This window comes from Protopterus annectens, chromosome 1.part0, assembly GCF_019279795.1.
Source record: "Protopterus annectens isolate FY-2018-M chromosome 1.part0, PAN1.0, whole genome shotgun sequence".
Taxonomy (NCBI): domain Eukaryota; kingdom Metazoa; phylum Chordata; order Ceratodontiformes; family Protopteridae; genus Protopterus; species Protopterus annectens.
Window position 1 is genome coordinate 1652298891 of NC_056725.1, and position 15932 is coordinate 1652314822.

Consider the following 15932-nt stretch of genomic DNA (forward strand, 5'->3'; position numbering starts at 1 on the left):
ATAAGGTAAATGGATACATCCCTTCCTTTTGTATTTCACTTTGGGTTTTGGGGCTGAAGATCAGAGGGATTGTGAATGTTTTATGTGGAGCATGTCCAACAGCTCTGTGTTTGACATATCTTTGTATGTCAGACAGAGATCACCACTGAGTGGGCGATATGCGAGAGAGTACAGCTGGAGCATTTTGAGACGGTCTGTGTATGACATGTATTTCAGGCCGCTAATACTCTTTGTGAGGTATTTCTGCAGGCTTTCCAGTTGTTGTAGATGTCTTGTGAGGTACATAGCAAAAGGGGCATTGTACTCTATTATGGATCTAGTGAGTGATGAGTAGAGGGGAACAATGTCCTCTTCTATTCTGCATGAGACACCTTTTGTGATGAGGTGTGCCACGTAGAAGAATTTCCTGACTACTGTGTGGATGTGATTATCACAGGTGTGTCCACTGTCCACCTGTGACCCAAGGTCTCATCACACTTTCAGTGTTAAGTATACTACCACCTATGTTGTAGTTCATGGCTACAGAGTTTTTACCAAAGGGGATGACAATGCACTTATTAGTATTGAGCTTGAGGCCATGGCTTTGACACCAGGCATCTGTCTCAGTGAGGGCCTTTTGTAGGATGTCCATATCTTTACTATTTACAATTATGTATCCTAGTTTGCAGTCATCTGGAAACTTCATTAGCCACAGACCTTCCATGTTAAAGTTTACTTCAGGGAAGTAGATACAAAACAGGACAGGACCCAGGACTGAACCCTGTGGTACTGCACTCATCACTGGTCCAAAGTCATACTTGGAGTTTGCTACTTTCACAGTGTGTGTTCTGTCAGTGAGCCAGCTGGAAACCCATCTTGTGACATAGCAATTTATACCAAGTTTAGTGGGTTTATCTATAATTCTAGAGTGGGGGATGGTATTGAAAGCTGTGGCAAGATGTACATAGGCTGTGCGAACCACCTTACCCTTGTCTATGGTTCTGCTGACTGCTTCAATGTCGTCTATCAGGTTTAGGAGACATGATCTGCATTTTACAAACCCAACATGGTTGTGGTCCAGAGTTTGGAGATTACTAATGTCTTTTTTTATAAGTTGTATGATGATACATTCCATGGCCTTGCAGAGCAGGCTCATCAGGCTAATGGGGCGCTAGTTCCTAGGGTCCGTGGTGTCTCCACCCTCGTGTAGTGGGATAACTATCGCCGTGCACCATTCAGCAGGCACAGATCCTGAGGTGAGGCTATGACTGAACATGGTACATCAGTGTGGTGCCTGTTCATTCTGTAGTTTGTGTAGAACACAGATTGGGAAGTTATCTGGTCCCATGGATGCTGTGATACTGGCTTTGGAGAGTGTTTTTTACATGTGCAGCTGTGATGACAGCAACTTTAAAGTCTTCCATTATAGAGATGTGCTCTTTCATGGGTGAGAGGGGTGTAAAGTTAGCACTGATCCTATCTGCCAGGATGTTGGCAATATCAGTTGGGTCTGTATATTTATTGCCATTGAGCTGTAACTCAGAGCAGATCTGAGTGTTGCCATGACATGGACCTGTCTGTTGGGCAGAGATCTCCTGAGTAGACAGTATGCAACAGAGTACAGATTGAGTTAAATTCAATCTTGTTGCATGGGACAACTGTTTGAGGCCAGTAATCCTCTTGTTAAGGTACTTCAGTGGTCTTTCCAGCTGCTGCAGGTGCCTAGTCAGATTCATCGCAAGTGTGTTGTGGTACTGTCTGATGGGTCTGATGACTGATGAGTAGAGGGAACCTCCTTTGACCTATATGCAAAGAACTTGGCAGTTTGTGGGAACACATAGCATGATTGTCTGACCACTTTGTGAATGTGTTTCTGGAAGTAGAGATGACTATCCACGTGTCCATAGATCCCTTATTATCACCTCCATATTTAGGGTGTTGGCACCTATGTGGTATTTGTATGACTGTAGCTCGAGGCCATAATTTTGACACCACATCTGTCTGACTGAGACCCTTTTTAAGAATGTCTCTGTTGTCCCAAACATCGATTATGACAACTTTTTTGCAGTCATCCACAAACTTTGCTAAACATAGCCCTCGTGTGTTTGACTGTATTTCTGAAAAGTATACACCAGACAGGAGGGGTCACAGGACTGAGCCATGGGGGACAGCAGTTGTTACCAGCTTGAACAGAAGACCACAATTCTTAGCTTGTGTGATCTATCTGTGCCCCAGTTGGCAATCCATCAGATGACATACATATTTATGCACAGGTTGTTGATTTTGTGGATAAATGTGTCTGGGATGTTGGTAAAGGGCTTTTCAAGGTCTATGTGGGACATGTGTAGCTCATTTCATTGATGTATGTCCTGGGTGACTGCCTTGAAAACAGTCTAGCAGGTTTGGGAACCATGATCTGCCCCTGACCAAACCAAAATTGGTAGGGTTGGGTGTTTGTAGGCTCCCAATAGCTCTGTTTATGAATTCCATCATGATGGACTCCATGGCCTTGCAGATCAGGCTTAATAGGCTTATAAGACAATAGTTCCCATGGTCTGTTGCCTACCAACACTTGTGGAGTGTGCCAAGCATTGCTGTAATACATTCAACAGTTTCATATCCTGTAAAGAGGGTGAGGCTCAACAGACTGTTCAGGTGCAGGGTCTGTTTGTTCTGGAGTTCACTTATGAAACAGCTAGGGAAACAATGTAATCCCATAGATGCCGTGTTTTCAGGTTTGGAAGGAGCTGTTTACCCATTCTATATGTGATATCTGTGCTTTCACAATCTCCAGGTATGACGATAGGGCCTTTTGTCAGTGAGAGGGGGGTATGTATGTATGAGCCTGTCTGACAGGATGTTGGCAATGTCAGTCATTTACAGTTTGCACTGACTCAGGACATATATGAGTGTACATTGCTATTTATGACATAGCGGAAGGAAGTGGCATGGTTCTCTATGGACTCCTTCACAGATTATTTTGCCAGAACATGGATTGGATAATGTTTGGAGTGCACATTGTTTATGCATGATACTTATTGCAGGTTTATCAATCTTCCTTGCTTTTTCACTTTCTGTGAACAACTTAAGTACTTGTGGTACATAGTTTGATTATGACAGGGTTCCTATATATTATATGTGTCTGTTTTCATATAACTGTGTGCACAAGGCAGGATTGGTGAATAGTGACAGGTTCCTGGGGTAAAACATATGCAACTGCCAGATATGTGTGGCCCACTGCTGTACTCAGACATGGCCTAAGTGTGTGAGCATGCCCAGTATGACCTTTCAGTATGTTGTTTCCTGACATTTGCTTCGTTTATTTAAGTGTGTGAACATGCCCAGTATGACCTTTCAGTATGTTGCTGACTGAAATTTGCTAAATTTGTTTGTGTGTGAGCATGCCCAGTATGGACATATATACTATATGTGTGTGAAAAATCAAGTTGGTTTTTACTTCAGGGCTCACCTTTGTGTTGCACATCGACAGGAAGCACGCTGTGCCTGTAGGGCTTCCATGAGTCACTTTGCATAGACTTATCAACATTTCTACATACGGGGGGACAGCTATTATTTGTACATTTCTACCTGGGTTGCACACCTGATTGTTACTGTAGGTGTACATAGGATGAGGGGTTCACCTGACATTTATACACATTTGCTAGGCCTGCACTGCTATGTCAGGTACTCCATTTCAGTCTGTACTGTTGCCTATCATACTGGCTTGAGGCATACTAGTGTACTACAGATCTTAGCTTCCAATTTCACGTATATTAGTTTGTGACTTCATAGCCTACCCAACCCACATCACACTGCCTGGCCTGCTGTTATCTGTCTGCATAGGCCTGGGGGGAAGTTCAGAGGGCATGATAAATCATTTGTTTGTGTTTGCGTTAGTCTACAATTGTCCTGCTGTGTCTGTGCTAGTGAAATGCTGTCATGGCTTAGTGGTTCAGTACTGTGACTATAGTGCACAGTATCCTGAGTTCGAGCCCTGTCATTGCATTTTATTTTCCTGCTGGGCAGGCCTGACTGGTTAAGGAACAGTAAAGCAGGTGTGAGCGTGTTTACCCGACTTTGCTCGACTTTGCCTGACTTTACCCAACATTTCCCAACGTTGCCTGATGTTGTGCAAGTTTGCGCGGTGTGCAGCTGTGTGCAATTGTGCTTAAATATGCTAAATAGTGATAAAATGTGCTTAGCACTGCTTTATATTGCTTAAAATAGTGAAATCATGCCTCAGGTGGTGCTGCAGGGCTGCCTATGTCGGATACACATAGTACACTCCCTATACATGTTTGAAAACAGGTAGTGTCAAGTTAGGTATCCCTTTTATTGTATGTGCGAGTCAGAGAGAGGTGTCATTTCCAGGGTTCCTAATGAGTCAGTATATGTGCTATGCATTGCCTCTTTGCCAGGGCCAAGGCATACTGGGCACGCCTCCTTCTGCCTACTGGGGCAGGCTCAGGTGTTCCTCCTCCAAGTCACACTGTGCCTGTCCAGGCCTTGGCAATGGTGGGGGCTGTTTGGCCCTGCCCCATGCTGTTCCTGCTGCAGCTGTTTTCACTGGATCATATTGTGTAGCATGGCACATGCAATGACAATTTGGGTACATGTAGTTGGTGAGTACTGCAAGGCTCCACCAGATGTGTCCAGGCACCAGAACCGTGACTTGAGCATCCCAAACACACGCTCAATAATGTTTCTTGTTTGTGCGTGTGCCTCATTATGAAGTTCTTGTTCGGGTGTGTGTGCATTTCTGATGGGTGTCATCAGCCACGGCTCCAGTGCATATCCTGCATCCCCCACTAGGTGACCGTCAGGGATGTCCCCATTGGCAAATCTATGGTACAGCTGCGTCACATGGCAGATGTGGGAATCATGATAGCTTCCAGGGCAGCCAGCACACACATTCATTATTATGCCCTGGGCATCGCACATGACCTGGCAGTTGATGGAGGGGAAGCCCTTGCGGTTGATGTAATCCCTACCCCGCTCACCGGGTGGTACTTTGATGTGTATGTGCGTGCAGTCTATTGCACCCACTACCTCAGGGTATTCTGCTATTTGGTGGAAAAGATGCATATTGCTGGCCAATGCCTCACTGGAATTGGGGAAATATACAGGCTCACCAACATGTGCTGACATGGCATCCAGGAACTGGTGCAGTACCATGGATGCTGATGCCTGTGAAACCCCCATCATATCACCAGTTGGTCTCTGGAAGATACCTTTAGCTAGTATTCGTAGGCCAACACATACCTTGGTATCCACTGGGATGGGTTCCACTTTGTTGGTTCTGTGTGTGAGGCATGGCCGGCACAGCTCAACAATTTGCTGCAGGAGGTCTCTGTCCACTCTATAGCGCTCCACTATCTCCAGCTCATATAGCCCCTGGTAGGTTACCCTGGGTCTGTACAATCTTCTCCGTCTCTTCACTGTGGGTTGCTCAGCAGCATTCACAACATCACCACCCTCAGCAAATTGCACATGTTGGTTTATGATAGCAATAGCAGCCCCTAACATTTTGTCTGACTTAAGCTTTTTAAGTTTTCACTCTTTGTATAATGCAGTGTTGCAGAGTTCTTGGGAAAAAATAGGGTAGACTGCTGTTTTCAGAGTTTAAAGTGCTGGGCTGGGCTATTCTACTGCCTGTGTAATTGGCTAATTCTGATATATTTCACCTGGAAGCTCTGCTAGTTCTCCTTGGTTAACTTCCTACTACTTTGTTTCCTTCCTTTTTCCCTTTCTGTTTCCAGAAGGGTCAGCGCTGCGCAAACAAGCGCATACATGTGCACACGCATGCACATGCTGTGTGCCCGTTTGCAATAAATTTCAGATATAGTCACGGCGTACACCTTTGGTTTCTTGTTTTCAGTTAGGACAACTGTAGACACGCCTCTTGCAATCCTGAGCAACTCAGGACAAATGCAAGCCACTGTGCTCCAATCAGCTTACAGTCTTTCAGATATACCCCATCATGATGTCACCTATCTTCTACTCTACTACTCCTCTACTCCTACATTTACACTCTATGGACATGGCTCACATGCCGGGGAAAATTGGGATTCACTATCCTTATCCTTATTTGCATAGGATTGCCTACTGATGCTTGGTTACATCTCTCACACTGACAATCCCCCCCTTAGCAACTACTACTCAGTGGCCATGTTGTTTTTAGCCTGCCATTCACCTGCATGGCAGAACAAGCTTTTTAGTGAAAATGCCCATTTGTGGCTATTTTCAATTTTTTTTTCATTTTATTTAAAGCGCAGCACATTTGTGTGCCGCTGCGCTAAGCTTAAACATCGGTGATCGGGGAAAAAGAAAAACTGGATTTTAAGGATTTATAACATTTGCAAATGCCAGTGGCCTTACATTTGGCCATTGGCATGCTTCCTCAACTAGATGCATCCTTTATTTGGAGCTGTCATAGCTCTGTTTAGCTATTTGTAGAACGGTACTCCATTACCAACGGAGTACATTTCTGCAAATAACACTACTCTTCCACGGACAGGTTAGTGTTTCCTGGATCGCAAACTTACCTCATTTGCATAGCTTTCAGCAGCAAATGAGGTAATTTGCATAACATAATACTGTCCATGCAAGAGTAGCCTTAGAAGCTCTCATGCACGACCCTGCCGGCTATTGTTGAATCACTCGGCAGACATATTGCCTGTCTGCCATCTTACACTACTCTTAGACTCTCTGCAAACCTTCGTGAATCTGGCCCTAAAACTGTCTGAGATTTCTGAGGTCTGCAAAGTCTTCCCAAGTTTGTGCAGTATTACAGTACAGTTATTTTACAAAATACAGTCATTTTAAAGAGTTTATGTTACAGCTGAATATTTTTTTAGTACCTGGTATATATCTATATGTGTGTGTGTGTGTGTGTGTGTGTGTGTGTGTGTGTGTGTGTGTGTGTGTGTGTGTGTGTGTGTTTGTGTGCATTTGACTATAATTACAAGAGCAATTTGTTGGCATAGCAGAAGGATTTCCTGAACCTGGTCCTCTTGCATTTCATAATAATGTTGATGAGAACTGGAGTGAGTTTGAGCAAGAATATATTTTCATACAGGCTGCTATTTCTGACAAAGACACACATGCAAAGGCTTAAATTAGCTGTTTTAGAAGCCATTGAAAGAGAGCATTCATTTGTTTATGCCCCAGCTGTGTATGAAGAGGAGGGAGAGAACCACCATATTGTGGTACCAGCTAAAACACAGGAAGACCCTGAGTGCTTAAAATGAAAATTTAGGGAAGTGTGTAACTCTCAAACAAATATTACAATGGAAAGGCACATATTTTACACAAGAGATCAAAATCCTGATGAAACTTTAGCACCTTATATAACTGTGAAATAAGGCAAAAATATGCAGATCTGGTGATTCAAGAGATGAGTTGATAAAAGACAAGCTTCTGTGTGGTATTAAAGATGATGCAGTAAGAAAGATTTTGCTTTAAGACAGTGACTAAACTTAGATAAGGATGTAGAGATTTGTCAAATATATGAGCTCACAAGAGCACAAATATGCTTACAAGTGAGAAATGCATGCTTCCAGTGTCTTCCACTGTTAATGTTAATAGTATGTAGCACAAGGTTAAAGGATACAGGCCTGAGGGTGTGGTTGCTTCAGTGAAACACAGAGTCTTCTAACAAGTTCCAGGGCAGCTCCAGTAAAATCCAGAGCATGCTCAGTGAAGCAGAGGGGTGAGTCAGCAAAACCGAAAGGGCTTGTGGTTGCTTCCAACTGTAATACACACAATAAATCAACAACGTTAGTTGCATTACCAAACTTTATTGTTAATTGTAACAGTGGGGGGAATCATGAACCCAAAAGAGATAAGTGCTCAGCTTTTGGTCAGCAGTGCCACACATTTAAAAAGTAGAATCATTTTAAAAGTTTTTTTAGATGAAAAGACGCTCATTCTTTTATTAAAAGAGAACATTCAAAGAGGCAAGATGATCAAACAGAAAGCTGCAACTCTACTTTTTATGTTGATGGTGTGTCTGTGCTTGGTGAAACAGTCAATGCAGTAGATATGTGGGCAAAGAATGCAGTATTTTGTACTGTTTTGATTAATGGGAGACCTGCAGAGCTCAAGGTTGATACTGGCTCAAAGTGCAATGTTATGTCAGCAGAAATGTTTGCCAAAATAAGTGCTGGTGAGAAGCTTGATCTGGAAAAGTGTGTGAAGCTTGTTGCTTAAGGTGGTGAATAAATTCAGACCAAAGGCTCAGTAGTGCTTTCATGTTACTCTGCTGGTAATAGCTATGATTGCAATTTTACATAGTCAAAAGGCATGCAGTCATTGTTAGGCCTCAGAGACAGTTTAAAAATGGGACTGCTTTCATTTAATGCAAAGGTCCATCATGTAATCATGTGTAACAATTACAATTTCATGCAAACTATTTTTCTGACTATACTGATCTTTTTGAAGACAAGTTAGGCAAACTCTCAGTTTTGTACTCCATGAAGTTAGAGCCTGAAGTAAGCCCAATCATCCAACCAGCAAGGAAAGCTCCAGTAATCCTACAAGGCAGAGTCAAAGCTGAGCTAGACAGAATGGTGCATCTAGGAGTAATTTGTCCAGTAGAAGAACCAACATAATTGGTATCCTGCATGGACATAGGTCATAGAAAAAAGCTCAGATGATATTAGAATATGTCTTGAGCCAAGAGATTTTAACAAAACACTGAAACAGCTTCATCATTCAATGCATACAGTTGAATTAGTTGCTGCTCTTATGACAGATGGCACTATTTTTCCTGTCTAAGATGCAAATAGTTAATTTTGGCAAATTTTGGTTATCCAAAAATCTTCATTTAATAGAAACAATGGACTTATTAAGATTAGAATGCTGGTTCAAAAAATCTTAGTCACCCCAGTTGTAATTCAGCTTGGAATCTGGATTCCTTGTGACTTCAGAATACTGCAGGAGAGATGTAATTCTTGTCTGAAAGTGATGTAATGTGATTTCACTCCATTTAGTGTGTCATAATAGTTTATCCACTCACTAGTATCACTAAATTGGACAGATGTGAGATGCATATGCCGTTTGTGCTGCCCCTACTTGCATAGGACCAATCATAGGACTGCAGTGAGTAAGTTTGGGCATACTGGTACACACTTATATCCTTAGCAGATAGATATACATGTCTCATACTCTTCCAGTTTAACAATTTTTTGGAAGGGGTACTCCCTGCATCATCCAACAGCACTCCTCCCCAGTATTCTATGTCCATGTCAAATTTACCAGGTACTTCTAATTCCCCTAAACGTCTTCCAATATTTGCTGTAGCTAGTCATGAAGCTTAAGTGTGTACTTGCAGTCTTGGACATCCCCATTCCAGTGGTTGGTTTCAGTTATGCCATACTCACCATTCTCCCCTCCCAATGCTGCTGTATGGTGACACTTGAGGGTAGGCATGCAGTTGGGGTATGTGGCTTATCACCATGCCTCTGCAGCAGCTGAGCAAGGGTTGTAGTAAGGGTTTTTATCCCTTTATGCCACCAGCTTGTCTTCCTTCCAGTATATCACTACTGTGTTGGAGGTGATGCATGCCACCCTTTGATTCTCTGGATGTTGATGCCCATAGAGCCACCAGTATATGTAGTTGAATACCAACATAGTATCATGCAGAGAGCAAGAGCATAGTGAGGTGATGAATAGCAGTATGTCCATGACACAGCCTGCAAGGTTTTTATTGCATGCCGCATGCTATACTGTCATGTTTATGAGGAAGTAGACAGTCTATCCTGTAGTCCTGGGAGCCACCACACCTGCAATAGTAGACCTGTTGCTGTGATCATTTAACATTCACCAGCAGTGATGATGGCAATTCTGCTAGACACCAACCAGAAGCTATACCACCTCTCTAATCAGGGTTGATCACAGTGCATGGTAGAGCAGGCTACACAGTATTGTGTAGCCCCTCTCCATGAGCCATGACAAGTACACAGCAGTACTGTGATTCACAGTGAACATAGTGATGCATTCAGTTATATAAAAACTATGCTGGGCAGTACATGGTCAAGTCAAACTGTGCAGCAGACTTCTCCATTTGTTCCAAAGGGAAAGGAACTAAGTGTAGGCTGCAATAATTATTGGATTCTAATGGCACATGGACACATGCCTATCTGTATCACCTGGTGGTGGTGAGGTTATTAGTCAATTCAAGTGAAGACTGTGGTCATGCGAACTGTTGACATATTTCCTCTGTGGACTGAATGTTAAGGCTACTAGGTATCCAAGCACTGTGGCCATGGCCATTGCCATGACCAAATTGTTCAGTACTGAAAGCCACTAGGACTCTAAAATGGCTGAACAGGTGGAATGTGATTAGAAGGTGAATTTGTGAAAAGGTGATCCCCAACCCTGATGCCACTTCAATGGAACCACTCCTTCTAGGAAGGGAGATTGTGACAACATCACTTTCACATGTGCAAACTATGTTTCCTGTGATGGTCTCCCTTTGCATCAACCATAGATATGAACATACGCACACACACACACACACGCAGCCATGGCCAACACTCATGGGTAGGACAACAATTATGGCATTAGCTATCATTTGCATGGAGGTGGCTATAGTAGCCATGTATGTAACCATAGTCCTCACAAGACATTTCATGGCATTGTCTTTGGACATCATTGCTTTCTGGAAATGGTGGTACTGCTGTGTCTTATCTTGAAAGTGGCCACTCACTACAGCAGTCATCTACAAGTCGGTATGTTTAGCTGTATCCAGTGCCAGGATTATAGACTTGTATTCCTGTTGGCTGATGCCGAGAACACTCCCACATATCTGGGAATGACCAAGAGAGTGGAGAGTGGTAGAAACCCCTACCAGTAGGTGTGCACCCATATGAGGCACTGTGCTGGTACACAACAGCAGTACTGGTGGAGTGGTGGTTGTGCTCTTTATCACAGGTAAAGTCCCTAGATAAGAGATGGTGAGCCATCATACTGTACATCTGGTACTACAAGGGTAGATGAGACTATTCTGTCACTTTAAGCCATAGGTGTGGGACAACTCAGAAGGGAGACAAACAGAGTGAATGTATCCTGGGGAATGGGACTCAGTTTGTATGGTGACACCATTATCACCTGCTCAGTTGCTTATCTCAGTCTTCTCTCATAGTCTAATCTCTATTCCTGCCAGCATAGTAGTTCTCTGCCCTGTTAATATATATCACAGGGCATTACAGAGTGACAGTAACTGCACTGGCAGTATTTTATGACTTGTGGTGAGCTTTAAACAACATGCAGGTGGAAGCATGCAGACAAACAACATGAAATGACATGCAAAGGTTTGTGCTGGTAATCTACTGAGTGTGAACACCAGATGTTCCTAAGTGAAACACATGTAGTAGTTAAATGTGCTCCCCTTGCTAAATCTGTATAGCGCACGTGTAATGACTACTAACCTGTATGGCCTCTATGAGATATATGCAGTGTTTGAACACTCCTAGTACCTGTGTCATCTCCATGTAATATGACATCCATCATCATCTACATGCAGGGATACTAGAAATAGCTTGTAATCCATAAAGCTGGCAGTGGGAGGTGGTTCATCTCCAGAGACCTATCAGTGTCTATGCTACATGCCTTCTGTGATACCCACTGTAGCATGTTGTTGACACACATTCAACATCAGTGTATTATGCATTTCCTTCTACTTGGATTGATATTATGAACCACCATATCCCACACACCATCCTGTAGAAGCTGAAGGGCATTTCTCTCCACCAGCAGGCATTGAGAGTGTATGTTCCTTTAAGAGCTATTCCAGTCAGTGAGCACGTGCATATAAGTACTGAGCATGTGCAAGCAAGAATGCCGTTTTGTAGTGAGCAGCTGAGGTGTAAGCATGCATGTGTGTGTGTGTGTGTGTAGTAGTCACTCAGTAAGTTCATTTAAGTTTAATGTTACCGTTCTCCATCCTGATGTGTTTGTGTGTAATAGACTACTTAAATGAACACTCACCTCATCGTCTTATTCAGTATACACAAGATGAGTGACATGGTGTCAGAATGGGATGCAAAGTGAAACTTCCTCTTCAAGACAGTTTGAGGAATATACAGGAGTGGATAATTCCTGCTAAAACAACTCACAAACAGGTCAGAACAATAAATCAAAGTACTAAAACTCATATAAATGATTTTTACTCAATGAATATAAAATGAAGCACTGAAACCATTTAAAATGACTTTGAAAATTAAATGAAATGTTTGTAATTACAATATCTTGATAAAAGTACTCAAAATACTTATAAAGATGCTTGAAATAACTTCCAAATCTCATAAAATGTATAAAAAAGAGAAAACAACTGTATTTTTTCACTGTGTGCTTCTTTTTCATATAGACTAAAACTATCTAAGATATCTGAGGTCTGCAAAGTCTTCCCAAGTTTGTGCAGTATTACAGTACAGTTATTTTACAAAATACAGTCATTTTAAAGAGTTTATGTTACAGCTGAATATTTTTTGAGTACCTGGTATATATCTATATGTGTATGTGTGTGTGTGTGTGTGTGTGTGCGTGTGCATGTGTGTGTGTGTGTCTGTGTGTGTGTGTGTGTGTGTGTGTGTGTGTGTATGTGTGTGTGTGTGTGTGTGTGTGTGTGTGTGTGTGTGTGTGTGCGTGCATTTGACTATAATTACAAGAGCAATTTGTTGGCATGGCAGAAGGATTTCACGAACCTGGTCCTCTTGCATTTCATAATAATGTTGATGAGAACTGGAAAAAGTTTGAGCAAGAATATATTTTCATACAGGCTGCTATTTCTGACAAAGACACACATACAAAGGCATTTATTCTGCTTAATTTAGCTGTTTCAGAAGCCATTAAAAGAGAGCATTCATTTCTTTATGCCCCAGCTGTGTATGAAGGGGGAGGGGGAGAACCACCATATTGTGGTACCAGCAAAAACCCAGGAAGACCCTGAGTGCTTAAAATTAAAATTTAGGGAAGTGTGTAACTCTCAAACAAATATTACAATGGAAAAGCACATATTTTATACAAGAGATCAAAATCCTGATGAAACTTTAGCAGCATATATAACTGTGAAATAAGGCAAAAACATGCAGATCTGGTGATTTAAGAGATAAATTGATAAAAGACAAGCTTGTGTGTGATATTAAAGATGATTAAGTAAGAAAGATTTTGCTATAAGACAGTGATTAAACTTAGATAAGGCTGTAGAGAGTTGTCAAATATATGAGCTCACAGAAAATAACACAAATATGCATACAAGTGAGAAATGCATGCTTCCAGTGTCTTCCAGTGCTAATGTTAATAGTATGTAGCACAAGGTTAAAAGATACAGGCCTGAGGGTGTGGTTGCTTCAGTGAAGCCCAGAGCCTTCTCGCAAGTTCCAGGGAAGCTCCAGTAAAATCCAGAGTGTGATCAGTGAAGCAGAGGGATGAGTCAGCAAAACCAAAAGGGCTTGTGGTTGCTTCCAACTGTAATACACACAATAAATCAACAACGTTAGTTGCATTACCAAACTTTATTGTTAATTGTAACAGTGGGGGAAATCATGAACCCAAAAGAGATAAATGCTCAGCTTTTGGTCAGCAGTGCCACACATGTAAAAAGTAGAATAATTTTAAAATGTTTTGTAGATCAAAAGACACTCATTCTTTTATTAAAAGAGAACATTCAAAGAGGCAAGATGATCAAACAGAAAGATGTGACCCTACTTTTTATGTTGATGGTGTGTCTGTGCTTGGTGAAACAGTCAATGCAGTAGATTTGTGGGCAAAGAATGAAGTATTCTGTACTGTTCTGATTAATGGGAGACCTGCAGAGCTCAAGGTTGATACTGGCTCAAAGTGCAATGTTATGTCAGCAGAAATGTTTGCCAAAATAAGTGCTGGTGAGAAGCTTGATCTGGAAAAGTGTGTGAAGCTTGTTGCTTAAGGTGGTGAAGAAATTCAGACCAAAGGCTCAGTAGTGCTTTCATGTTACTCTGCTGGTAATAACTATGATTGCAATTTTACATAGTCAAAAGGCATGCAGAGTCATTGTTAGGCCTCAGAGACAGTTTGAAAATGGGCCTGCTTTCATTTAATGCAGAAGTCCATCATGTAATCATATGTAACAATTAGAATATCATGCAAACTATTTTTTCTGACTATACTGATTGCTTTCATTTAATGCAGAAGTCCATCATGTAATCATATGTAACAATTAGAATATCATGCAAACTATTTTTTCTGACTATACTGATCTTTTTGAAGACAAGTTAGGCAAACTCTCAGTTTTGTACTGCATGAAGTCAGAGCCTGAAGGAAGCCCAATCATCCAACCAGCAAGGAAAGCTCCAGTAACCTTACAAGGCAGAGTCAAAGCTGAGCTAGACAGAATTGTGCATCTAGGAGTAATTTGTCCAGTAGAAGAACCAACAGAATTGGTATCCTGCATGGTCATAGCTCATATGAAAAGCTCAGATGATATTAGAATATGTATTGTGCCAAGAGATTTTAACAAAGCACTGAAACAACTTCATCATTCAATAATTCATACAGATGAATAAGTTGCTGCTCTTATGACAAATGGCACTGTTTTTCTGTCTTAGATGCAAATAGTTCATTTTGGCAAATTTTGCATGTCCGAAAATCTTCATTGCTAACCATTTTAGTACACTATTTGGAAGGTACAGATTTTTGAGAATGCCATCTGGAATAAATTCTGCAAGTGAAGTCCTTCAGCATGTGATGGTACAATTTCTTTCTGGCTATCCAAGTGCTATTATAGTAGATTATATTCTTGTAGGAGGCAAAGGTGAAATCGAACATGATAGAAACCTAGAGAAAGTTCTGGAACATGCTTGTGAAGTGAATCCAAGGTGAATCCTCAGAAATGCAAATTAATGCTATGAAGAGTTACTTATGTGGGTAATTTATTTACTAGTTCAGGCTTACAATCAGATCCATCCAAGTAAACTGCAATTCCTGATATGCCAGCTGCAGACAATGTCACTTTCTTACAACGTTTTCTTGGCATGGTCAACTATTTAGGAAAGTGAACTGCAAATCTAATGGAACTTTCAGCACTGCTAATAGAGCTGACATTTAAAGATTCCACTTGGTCCTGGTTGGAACAAAACCAAAAAGCATTCAATGTCCTGAAACAGAGAATTGCCAGTCCGCCCACCATACAATATTATGTTCACAAACCTGTAACTCTTCCCTGTGATGCCTTGAGGTTGGTCTTGATGCAGTCATTCTTCAAGAGGGTAGACCAGTAGCCTATGCATCCAGAACTCTAACCCAGACTGAGATGCAGTATGCTTAGCTAGAGAAAGAGCTTTTGACAATTGTGTTTGCATGTTCAAAGTTCCATGATTATATTTATGGCTGACCTGTTCAAATTGAGACAGCCTACCAACCTTTGGTCAATATTTAAAAAAAAAGCCTATGTACACAACTCCTGTGAGATTGCAATACATGATGTTAAAATTGCAAAAGTATAATTGTCACCTCGTCTACACAAAAGGCAATCTTCTTTATCTTGCTGATACTTTATCCAAACCGCTCAGAAAAAAATACACTAAACAGCATGAAAATGAGAAACTTGATTTTGAAGTCATGGAAGTGAGACATTTTTCTTCCACAAGTCTTGATGAGCTTAGAACTCACACAGCTTCAGTACAGTTCTTCAGAAGCTCAACCATTTTATCAGTCAAGGATAGCTGGCAAAGCAAACTTGTTAGCCACCAGATGTGCAGCAGTATTTTCTTTACAGAGGCGAGATTTTGATGGAAGATGGTATCATTACGAAAGGTACAAAAGTGATTGTTCTGAAATCCTTGCAACAAGAGTATATTAAAATCTTGCATTGTGGCCACACAGTAACTGATTCTACCAAAAGAAGGGTGAGAAGACTAGTATTTTGGCCTTATATGTCAAAAGTAATTGAGAAAAAACTATAATCTTGTTCT